Genomic DNA, 12,726 nt, shown 5'->3' with positions numbered 1-12,726 from the left:
TATTAACACTTTGAATAAACAATAATTGAGTAGTATCAGTAACATCTTTCAACTCATCAAGAGCCAAGAAAAATCACTATCACTTGTCTTGTTTTTTAACTGACTTCAAATATGACCTCTTAAATCAATGATTCTTGATTAAATGATTTAAAAAGTTAATAGTCTAGCCTTGCAGTATGGCTCAGTTAGTTGGGTGTCATCCTCTGGACCAGGATGTTGCTGGTTCAGTTACCAGTCAGGACACGTGCCAGTGGGGGGTGTACAGAAAGCAGCCAACTAATGTTGCATTCTTACACAGTTGTTTTCCTTTCTCTCAATCTCGTCCCCTCTTAATAAACTATTTTTTAAAAAGTTAATAGTCTAAAACAAGTTTATTTTCTCTGGACATATTTTTTGTTGTTGCAATCAAACAGATTTTAATTCACTAAATGGCTTTCCTTGCTTGGCTAACAAATGAGCCACTCAGAAACTTATTTTGATGGCAACCTCATTTTTTATGTTTATTTTTATGAGCTTATGCTATGATGAGATATGCCTTTTTAAGTTGACTGTTACTTTAAGAAAATTGAGAGTAGAAAATACTGCTTAATGAAGTAATGTCAACTTAGAAAGTATTCTATCACAGCTACAGTATCACTGCATAATAAGGACAATGTTATGCTTATATAATTCAATAACAAAATAACATTCCCCTATGCCTTAAAAGCATGTCATTCAGAGTCCATTTCTTTTCTTGTTTTGACATAATGGATATGCACTGGTATAAAATAAATACTGCAGACTAGCAATACACACAACACTCAAAACACTATCAAGTTTTAACAGCAGCAATGAAATTTGTAGTGAACTAAAAGCAGTACAAAGTGATGAGAATGCCATACAGGGTTACTGTCACAACTGCTCAGCTCCATCATTATAATGCAAAAGCAGCTATGTTCCAATGAAACTTTACTTATGAGCATTAAAATTTGAATTTCACATGTCACAAAGTATTATTCTTCTTTCAATTTTTAACCATCCAAAAATAAGTAGTGTGCTGACTCCTTTCATAGCAAACACATTTCAAAATTTTTAATCTTTTATGGAATCAAATTGTCATTTGACACCAAAACTTAGTCCTCAATTATAAGAGGTAAGATTTTCTGAAGGATATGTAATTTCACCATAATCCGTTAAACTGTTACATAACAAATGTTTATACTTTTGACAAAGAAATTATAAAGGCAATATAAAGACCATACATGCCATCCTTAAAGAATAACCCATCTCAAAACCATCTGCTTCTTAATTATGCTAGTATACCACTACTCTTACTAAACTGCTCCCTAAAAGGTACTGTAAACCCAAAACTTCATAAATATGTAAAACAGGAGATGTCACTACTCAAATTAGAGGTCAATCACATCCTGTTCTATGAAGAAACATTTTAGGGAAACAACATAAATGAAGGACATAATTTGACCCATGACAACAGTTTATCACGTTCCCTTTTAATAAACATTTTCTCTCTCCTCATACACTCAAAAAGTCACTAATAAATGTTGTTATAATAGTGTGGCATCCAAAGGTGGCATGTATTTGGACATATTAGTTCTGATTAGTCAAAATTACTACATAGTTACTAGAGGCCCGGTGCATGAAATTCATGCATAGGGTGCAGGGAGATGTCTCAGTCTGGCCTGCACCCTCTCCCAATCCTGGACCTTTCATAGGGATCCCTGCGGGACTGGGCCTAATCCGTCAGTCAGTCATCCCTCTCACAATCAGGGACCACTGGCTCCTAACTGCTCTCCTGCTTGCCTAATTACCCCAACCACTCTGCCTGCCTGATTGCCCCTTACCACTTGCCTGTCTGCCTAGTTGCCCCTAGCCACCTCTGCCTCGGCGACTTGGTCCAGAAGGACATCTGGAATGATGTCTGGAAGGTTGTTCGGCTGTCTGGTCTAAATTAACATATTATGCTTTTATTATTATAGATACTACCTTTATATGATAAATTTTTCATTATATCACATTTTAATTATCTTCCTTGATAGAGTCAAAACAAAATATCTAGAAAGCATGCGCTAAAAAGGATTATACCAGTTACCAATCAAAAAGTAATAGAAATGAGTTTGTTCACTAATATCTTTCTAACAGTAGATTCAACTGCTGGTAAGTCATCACCTCATTATTTTTTAATTTAAAACTTCCTAAAGTCTGAAAATACTTTAATTCATTCCAGTTTTTCAATGTACTTTTCATATTACAACTAATAAACTGACTTATACAAAACAGTTAGGGTCTTTCTTCTATTAATACTTCTCATATTATGTCTGACAAGAGAAAACTGATTATAAAAACACACACACAGAAATACTAGGATAAAGTTAGAAATTATTTCAACAAAAATATTCTATTTAAATAATTCCTTTTTGTAAGATTTTTAATGCACTTGAAAGTATGCAAAAAGATTTCAAGAAGTTTACACTGTTTAACACTCTAGAATTACTCCTGATTCTTGCCTTTAAACATTCATTTTAACATGATTAATAAATGAAACATACCTATTTTCATGTCCACTATTTTGTATAATGTATTTAGTGAATGTAAGTAAAATTTTTGTTGACTACATTCCATTCCATCGTTTATTCCACATTGATATTCTATTTAAATAGTATTCTAATTTTTAGCATAAAAGAACATGTTAAATAAGCTACCACAAAAGCAGCCCAATATCTCTATTTTCCAATAACCTGTCTTTTCCACGAATCTAATGAAAATACCTCCTACATTTTCCCCTAATGATTTAAAAATAAACATTTGGAAATTTAATCCATTTAGAATTGTACATATCTAGAATTTTTTTTTCCCAAAGGAAAATGTCATACAATTTCTCATAAATTCAACCTATCTCTCTGGTCCTATATCACTATTTCAGAGCCATCTATCTATGCATACATACAAACATATATATATTGCAATATATACATAAATATACTCATACACATACACATCAAATATTTCACCTACAATAACTGAAGAGAGTAAGCATAGAAAGCTAGGTTCCTAAATCTAGTCTATACATTCAGCTACATAAGTCTGTGGTAAAAAGAAGAGAAGTCTGATCTAGAATCATTCCATATCAGATTGATTACCTGACTTTATCGTTAAGATGGTCATTTTAAACACTTTTGTTGTAACCCTTACAGCAAAGAATTCAGACATACTAAGACCAAAGTATTCATATAAGTAAATAGAGCTTGCATCAGAGTAAAGAAAGAGTTTAGATTTTGCTTCTCTACCATATACTGTCATCACCTTAGAGAGTACTTTAATTTTAATCTTATTCTATAAATAAAAAATAATGCCTGACAGCTAATTTTGCTTTTATCAAAACTAAATATATACAAATAGGTAAGGTGTGTAAGCATGGCCAAGTTCCTTAATCTCTTCATGTCTCAGCTTCCTTATATACAAAACAAAGATAATAAAAGTACAAACCTTACAGTTGTTAGATTAAGTTTTTATAAAGAGTTTTGAACTAAATCAGTTACAATAAGTGTGAATATGTACTGTATGTATGCTAAAATACAAGTGCCCAGCAAACACTGGCATATTAATTAATATGTTACATTATATAAGTTTTCTTCCAGCTTTCCACAGGATGTTAGAAAGAAGCTGCTGGTAGATAAAACAGCATATACTTTAATGCCTAATTTCTATGTGTTTTTAATTGATTTTTTTTTTTTTTTTTTTTTTTTTTTGAGAGAAAGAGAGAGGAACATCATCAATTAGCTATTCCCTACTGAGGATAAAGTCTGAAAACTCAGGCATGTGTCCTGACCAGGAACCGGACTGGTAACTTCTTAGTTCCTGGGTCAATGCTCAATCACTGAGACACACCGGCCAAGCCTATTTCTTTATGTTAATGTAGTAGTAATGTAACACGTCTTCCTCTAGCTTCAGGCATAGAATTAACTTTGCTATTTTAAAAATCAATCAATCTGTCTGTATATATACACCCACGTATACATATGTATATATTCAGAGGCACACATACATATGTGTTTTTTAACTAGGTTATTTTTCTATTTAACATATAGTTCTCATTTTATTTTTAAATATATTTTTATTAATTTCAGAGAGGAAGGGACAAGGAGAGAGAGATAGAAACATCAATGATAAGAGAGAATCCCTGATCAGCTGCCTCTTGCATGCCCCTTAATGGGATCAAGCCCACAACCTGGGCAATTGCCCCCATTGGAATCAAACCTGGGACCCCTCAGTCCGCAGGCTGACACTATCCACTGAGCCAAACCAGTTAGGACTATAGTTCTCATTTTAACTATAATAAATTAAGACACTGAGAGGTAAAATTGTATTGTCCTCTATTAGAACTTATATCCACTCAACCAAGCATCTTTGCCCCAAAAGAATAGTCCTAAAGAAAAATGTGTGGGGTGGGCGTAGGTAGGAGAGAAGTGAAAAAGCATTACTTTAACATGTAAGAAGAAATGTTCTCCAGGAAAGCTTCAAAACAGTAACTTAGTTTAAACCTGACCTAATGCTCTACCCAATTTGGCTCAGTGGAGAGAGTGTTGACCCTTAGACTAAAGGGTCCCAGGTTCGATTTTGGTCAAGGGCACGTACTTCAGTTGGTTGCAGACTTGATCCTGGCACTGGTCAGGGCATGTGTAATAAGACAACCAGTGTGCCTCTCTCACATTGACGTTCTCTTTCTCCCTCTACCTTCCACTTTCTCTAAAAATCAATGGAAAGATATCTTCTGGTAAGGATTAGTAACAAAAAACAACAAAAAACACCCAACCTAGTAATTACCACCTTCTCAATAAAAAGTCAACTGGTATCCTGTCCCTAACAAAAGCACTAAGCACTTAAGAATCTTTTATAGTTTCATGCCTTTCCTCATTGTTAATATAATACATGCTTGTTGAAATAAATAATACAAAAATACAAAAGTGAAAAATCCCCAATACTCTATCTCCCAAATTCCACTCCTCTGAGGTATACCATTTAGACCTTAAAAAGAACAGTGATGACTTACTGCTCCACAATATTCCTTCATCATCGATTCTCTGTCTAAATATTGTAGTTCAGTGTGAAAGAAGGGTACAGAATAATCTTTATTTGTTATGGTCCTTAATAGTCCATCTGCAGCAGGGAAGTAAATCTCTGACCAGAAAGAAAGCTGCACGTACTGTATGTAAGAAGTCCAAGATAAGCATTATGTACCTACTAAAATACTACCTAAAACAATGTATTATAATAAACAAGGAATAAATATTCAAATATTTATAGTGACATCAACATAAGTATTATTTCATCAACATCATCTCTATCATATCTTCAACGAGACTCCTAAAACCTATTTCTGTGGACATTTATTGGAGTTATATCACTTTAGGGTTAAGAGCATGAACTCGGATACCAGATTGAGTTCAAATCCCAGATCTGCCTCTTAATGACTTCCTCATCCATAAAATCCTGGTAATAACAGAGCCTAAAAGGATTCTTATGTGAATTAAATGAGAATAATACTTGTAAGCCCATGGCAGGTTCCTGAATTGTATAGCCTTTACAATTTTTATACTTACTAGTATTGAGTCCCAAGAAAATAAGCAACTGCCCAGAACTGTATGCCAAGTAGTATTGTTTAAATAAATTCGATTTAAAAAAGTATTAGAAAACGACATTATTACTAGACCTAATAATTACAGTTAACACATGCTGACTGGTTAATATGCCACAAATTTCTTACTTAATGCTCACAATCTTGTGAAACAGTTACTATTTATTATCCCATCCTACAATCAAGAAAATCTATAGATGAGGCACTGAAGTTACTATACAGTAAGTTGCAAAACCCAAACTGGAACCCAAGTCTAACAAACATGTGCTTGTAATTATTACTTACATTTTGTTATGTCACACTAACCTCCTAATGTTTTAACATAAGGTATCAATATCCAAAAATTAAGTACAATGCTGTCAACTAGGTCAGAGTAGGGAGACACTGGGAGGCAAGAGGAGTAGGGGCTGCCAGTCATTATCCTTCTGGTTGTTGTTTAAAACTATAATTAAAAATTTTAAATAGAGTAAGAAATGCCCAGAGAAATTATAAGAAAGCATTTGGTAATTTAGATTGGACACATGTTCAGTATGAGGTTTGCAACTCTTTGGTTAAGTTCAAGGCACTGTGTTAATAATATTTAAGCCCAAGAATTCCTAAGGTGAGTTAACCTGTAGGTGAAAAAAATACATGTCTGTTTCATTCACTGATGGTATATGAGTTGAGTACAATCCTTCAAACAATAACCTGGCCACATTTATCAAAAGCCCTAAAATTGTTTTATACTTTTGGCCTTGCAAATTCCATCACTGGGAGTTGACTTAAAACTAACAACAAACTTTTACTCAAAGATATTAATTATGCCCTGGCCAGTGTGGCTTAGTGATTAGAGCACCAAATGGTCGAGGGTTTCAATTCCTGGTCCAAGGGCACATACCTGGGTGCAGGTTAGATCTCAGCCTTCGAGGGTGAATGCTGGAGGCAACCAACATCAATGTTTCTCTCTCTGCCCCCCCGTCCCCCCACCCCTGCTTCCCTTCCACTTTCTAAAGATCAATGGAAAAAATAGCATGGGGTAAGGATTAACAACAACAAAAGATATTCATTATATCACTGCCTACAACAGACAAAAAGTTAAAAAATATTTTTTAATAAATAACCAACTACCTATAGAAGTAATTGTTTTTGTTCAACAGGACCCCTTTACTGAAGAAAACTACCACTCACCCAATCTGTCAATGATAGCTTTCTGCGGGCTCCTGAACTCACTCTGACAGCCATAATGGCTACCTTGCCATACACACTTCATCACCCAAGTCCCAATGACTGGTTAAGGAATTGACAATTAGAATACATTAGCATCAACCTAGAATAGACATATGGGCATTAGAAGAGAGGTTAAACTTTCAAGTGTAATTGCTAAGCTAAAAAGTATGTGTCTAGAACTCTAGAAGCAAGAGACTAGAAGAACCCAAAAATGGAGACAAACAGGCTCAGTGAAATTATTTGAGATCTTGGAGCTAAAGCTGTTTCTAAAGCCATTTCATTATCCTCTTCCATACAAACATATCTCAGTTATGTAAACCACTAAATTACTCTCTTAATTTACTGAAGCTTGTATTAAGTTTTTATCACAAATAAGCAAAAGAATCATGACTAACACACTACCTAAAGAAAAATTTACTTAGTTAACTAAGTAAATTACAGTACATCCATTCAGTGGAATAACATTGACAGAATAAACAGTAACTGTTATTTAAGATGTACTCAGGTGCCTAGTCTGAATCCTGGCTCTGCTACATACTCTCTCTGTGTCCTTAAATGTGTTACCAAATCTCCATTAGAATGTATTTCATGATTGCTAGAAGTAAATGAGCTACTATTTACAAAGTGCCTTGAACCCGATCTAACATTAATAAGTACATGTATTTTTTTTAAAAATGAAGTAAATTTTAAAAGTAACAAAGTTGACTAAACCATATTACAATGATGTTTTTAAAAACCTGTGAACAGAAAAAGGAAAAGCTATATTTTTTAAAGAAGCAAGCATGCACATAGTTTGCAAAAAAAAAACAACAAAAAAAAAAACACACACACAAAACACAAACCACAACAACAAACAAAACAACACAAAAAACCATGCCCCAGGTATCATGAGACAAGATGGACTAATTGACTTCACACAAATCCCTATGACCTTCCCCAGTGGCACTATATTCATCTAAAATATAAAAGCACATACACAGTTAACTAAGGAATCATGAAATTAGACAATGTAACACATTTAACAATACCAGCACTACTAGGTTTAAGATTAAGAATGTAAACCTAGAAGTTTGTCATTCTCCACAGATAAGGCACAAATTTATGAGTACAACCACTTCTTGATAATCCGTATAAATGAAGAACAAATATTACAAGTCACCCCCCTCAAACCCCTCGCAGTTGGCTTTTTACTGCATCTTTATAGCAGTGTTTTTCAACCTTTTTTGGGCAAAGGCACACTTGTTTCATGAAAAAAATCACGAGGCACACCACCATTAGAAAATGTTAAAAAATTTAACTCTGTGCCTATATTGACTATATATAAAGTAATTCTCTTGAATAGGAATCAAATAAACACAAAGAAAGTATTTTAACAAAATAGTGAAAAATTATAAAATTCTTGTCTTGTCTGCACCTACGGTTGAAAAACGCTGCTTTATAGAATACTAGAGGCCCATTGCACAATATTCGTGCAAGAATAGGCCCCTGGCGTCACTCCCAGGACCCAGCAAGTCCCTGCTCCCCTGCCGCCTGAGAGCCAGCACGTCCCAGAACCCTGGCCGTCTGGGAGCCAGGACATCCCCGCTCCTCAGCCGCCCAGAATTGGCAAGTCCCGGCTACCCAGCCGCCTGAGAGCAGGCATGTCCCCTTTCCTCAGCCACCCAGAACCAGCAAGTCCCCATTCCCTGCTCAGGGCCGCCCAGAGCTGGCACATCCTCACTTCTGTCTGAAGCACCACCACTCGAATAGCTCCCTCTGCCACCCCCCTTCCTCTCATAGCAGGCTATACTCTGCTCTGCATATGCAAGTTAACCACCATCTTTGTTTGGATAATTTGCATACTCACTCTGATTGGCTAAGGGCATAGTGAAGGTATGGTCAATTAGCATTTTCCTCTTTTATTAGGTAAGATGAGAGGCCCAGTGCACGAAATTCATGCACTCAGGAGTCCCTTAGCCTAGCCTGCACCCTCTCGCAGTCGGGAGCCCTGGGGGATGTCCTACTGCTGCAGGCAGGAGAGGCTCCTGCCACTGTGCTTGCCAGCCTGTGAGCCCAGCTTCTGGCTGAGCAGTGCTCTCCCTGTAAAAGCACACTGACCACCAGGGGACAGCTCCTGTATTGATTGTATGCCCCCTGGTGGTCAGTGCATGTCATAGTGACTGGTCATTCCCCTGTTAGGACACTTTGCATATTAGCCTTTTATTATACAGGATAATCATTTTTACTTAAATATAGGTATAGCACTGTGGTCAGCAAACTGCAGCTCGCGAGCCACATGTGGCTCTTTGGCCCCTTGAGTGTGGCTTTTACACAAAATACTATGCATGGCCTGGGTAAGTTTATTTTGAATAAGTGGCATTAAAAGAGGTTTAAGTTTAAAAAATTCGGCTCTCAAAAGAAATTTCAATTGTTGTACTGTTGATATTTGGCTCTGTTGATTGATGAGTTTGCCAAGCACTGGTATAGCATCTTGAAATTCACATTTCAGACCTAATATTGAAACCACTCTGAGATGTTTCACATCTACCTACCACCTATATCAGCTCCTCTATATACCTTTCTACACTATGCCTTGAATTCCTATCAACCCCTTCAAAATATGATTCTCATTATATTTACTAAATAATACATGTCACTAGGGCCTTGTTTTGTGTGCAATGAAGTAATTAAAACTAAATGTTTTTTAAAAAATACTACTTATAGATGAGTTTATAGATTGAGCTTCAAGCCTCCTTTTCCTGCCCATACTGAACAGAGAGAGTCAAATATAGCAACTAAAGTATCTCAATTTTGTCCAGAGCCTTGTTCACCAGATTATAGTCTCCACAATAAGTAGACTATTCCTGTATGGACACTGGAAAATTCTTATTCAAATTCTAATGTTTACTATGGCTGTAGTGGGCTTATAAGGCCAAAATACAGGGTGTCCCAAAAACATGTATACACACTTTAACAGCAGGTAGCTCAATTGATGTTTCTCTCTTTTCAGCCAGACTAAGTTTTATACAAAGAAAATTCACCCAAAAATGTTACTGGAAGTTTGAAAATGCAGGTGAAATACAAACATTGTTTTTATAATAATTCAAAATAATTTATACATTTTTACGAAGACACGCTTTTTAACAGCATTAAATCACATAATTTATCACTCCTTTTCAGGCTTAACTGATGTGAAATAACGGTAAAGCTTAGACTAAGAAAATGTATTTATAAGACTTTTAATGGGGATACATAAAAGATAAAGCTTATGGCACAAAACTGGCACACAAACACCGAACAAAATAATTCTTGACACTTGGGATTCCAGAGCTTTGTGTTATCAACAGTGCTGGACCAGTAGAGTCATCAGTTTAAAAACAGGCATGGACATAAATAAATAAATAATTTCTGTAGATTTTTTAAATTCTGAAAATGAACTGTATTGTAATAAATATTGACTTTATAATAATTCAAAGTGTGCATACATTTTTGGGGGACACCCTATATAACATAAAATGACGTTCAAATTTAGATTAAACAAGAAAATAGGATCTTTCATTAGTATACCTCTAACATTTTCCATGAAAATACTAAACATATCTGAATATATGAAATATAAGTAAGATTTGCACAGCTGGTACAAGTTTCTAAATTGAGTTGTTTGGTTTGGGATTTTAATGTGTGATTTTTTAATCTTATCTTCACACATGTATAAAACTCATGTAAAACAAATTTAGCCCTGGCTGGTTTGGCTCAGTGGATAGAACGTTGCTGGCCTGCAGACCAAAGGGTCCCAGGTTCGATTCCAGTCAAGGGCGCATGCCAGGGATTGCAGGCTCGATCCCCAGTGAGGGACATGCAGGAGGCAGCCAATCAATGATTCTCATCATTGATGTTCCTATCTCTCTCTCCCTTCCTCTCTGAAATCAGTAAAAATACACTTTAAAAAAACACACACAACAAATTTAACAAAAGTTTAGAGGTAAACTGAATGAGCCTAAAAGACTGGTTAATAAATTAAGTTTGCTAAGGAAAAACAATACGATATTAGTCAAAAATAAATTTCTATATGTTAGGCAATATATCCTATTAGCTAAAATGCAGACTTGGTTCATATCTGAGCACTAACATTTATTTACTACACTGTGTCACTCGGGGCAAGCTTCTTCACATTTCTGTGCTTCAGTTTCCTCATCTGTAAAATAAGAATAACTGTATATATCTCACAGTGTTATGAGAATTAAATAGTATGTGCAAACAATAAATCTCAGCTATTATTGTTGCTGTTATCCATATCTCTTTAAAATATAATGGATATGATACTAACTAAAATAAGCATCTTCCTGAGTTAATTATTCAATTGTTTGACTAAATAAGTACATTTTAAGATATATATACACATACACACACACAAATATATATACATATACATACATATACATATACATATATATAAAAGTAATATCATTCCATTTTAAAGAAAACTTAACAGTCTTTAACAAAGTTTTTGTTGGATGCCAATATATAGGACATCCTATCTAATATACACTGAGAATATAGAAATGAACAAAACACAATCTCTGAATCCAAGACCTTTCTGTCTAACAGGCAACACAACTAAAACTATAATCAAAAGGAGCATCTTGGAGGTGCTATGAAATAATCCTATAGGACACAAAGGAACCGAGGCTCCTAACTCAGGGGGGCAAAAACTCTAAAAGTAGTTTCTGAGGTGCAATCACCACAATTCATTTCAGAGCACTACGCTGTTGTTTACATAATTTATTTAGTTTTTAATGTAGTCAAATTAGTGTTTTAGAATGTGATCATTAAAAAAAACATAATCACCCATCACATTACTTACTATGCTCCTAAACTTAAAAATTTTTTGGTAATAATGAAGATGATTATCTTAAAAAACCAAATAATAACCCTGAAAAGGTAACACTGCTTCTTCAAAAACATTTCTTTCACCTGTATACAAACTTTTCTCGTTAATTATTTTGGAATTAACGTCAAAAGAATAACATTTTTTCAGCTGCTTTGAGAGCTTTGAACCCAAACACATCATTTCACAGAAGAAAAGAAGCTGCAAAGTACAACAGAAAAAGTACTAAGTTGAGAGAGTCAAACAATTGAATTTTAGTCCCAACTCTCTTACAGTAAAAGCCTAAACAAATTAAGTTTCCTCATCTGTAAAATGAGAAGTTTGGATTCTCTTGCTTCCAAGGATCCTTTCATTTCTATAATTCTCACTTTATGAAACTGAAGCAGAGATAAGCAACTTGCCCAAGGTTACACAGTTAACGGCAAAGTAGAGACTACACTTGAATTCCAACTACAATCAATGATGCACTTTCTCATATGTACCACACTTCTTCTACTTTAGAACACTATTCCTCTAAATTATTCTGAGATTTAAAAAAAAATTATTAACAAGGATGAAAGAGTTTATAAAATTAAATGACTTATTCCTATTTCTTCTATAGAAAATAAGCTTTAAACTGAAATGGAACAAGGACAAGTCTCCAGCTGTGTGTCATTTATCACACTTATTAAGTTGACTTCAAGAAAGCTATGGGAATTTATGCTTAACTTCCTACCTCCTACAATCTAACCTTTCATTCCAACTCACAGAAGAGATTATGTCCCATAAAAAATTAACATGTGAATTGTTGTCCTGGCCTGGTGGCTCAGTTAGTGAGAGCGTCCCATACACCAAAAAGGTTGTGGTTTATTGTAGGACAACAGATCTCCGCCCACCCACCCCCACCCCCGTCCAGCCGGCCCTCCCCCTCTCTCCCTCCCTCCCTCCCTCCCTCCTCTCTCTCATCAATAAATATATGTTCAGTGAGGATTTAAACAAAGAGTGAATTGTTATAAGTAATGATAAATACTACATATATTAT

General features: G+C 35.1%; 1 protein-coding gene across 6 annotated transcripts in view; it reads right to left on the bottom strand.

The window, feature by feature from the left end:
* TLK1 (tousled like kinase 1) overlaps window positions 1-12,726 on the bottom strand; it is a 121,493-nt gene that overhangs the window by 100,846 nt on the left and 7,921 nt on the right. The window contains exon 1 of one of the 6 annotated variants that reach the window (XM_045575679.1): window positions 10,957-10,975. The exons of 4 other annotated variants lie outside the window; for them this stretch is intronic. The gene's annotated coding sequence lies outside the window, so the exon portion shown is untranslated. Of the gene's footprint in view, window positions 1-5,597; window positions 5,617-10,956; window positions 10,976-12,726 lie in introns of those variants that run through there. One more of the 6 variants, XM_045575680.1, reaches the window with a different exon arrangement.

The sequence above is a fragment of the Pipistrellus kuhlii genome, unplaced genomic scaffold (assembly GCF_014108245.1).
Source record: "Pipistrellus kuhlii isolate mPipKuh1 unplaced genomic scaffold, mPipKuh1.p scaffold_m20_p_7, whole genome shotgun sequence".
Lineage (NCBI taxonomy): Eukaryota > Metazoa > Chordata > Mammalia > Chiroptera > Vespertilionidae > Pipistrellus > Pipistrellus kuhlii.
The sequence above is the reverse complement of the archived record's forward strand: the minus strand, read 5'-3'. Positions and strand labels throughout refer to the sequence as shown.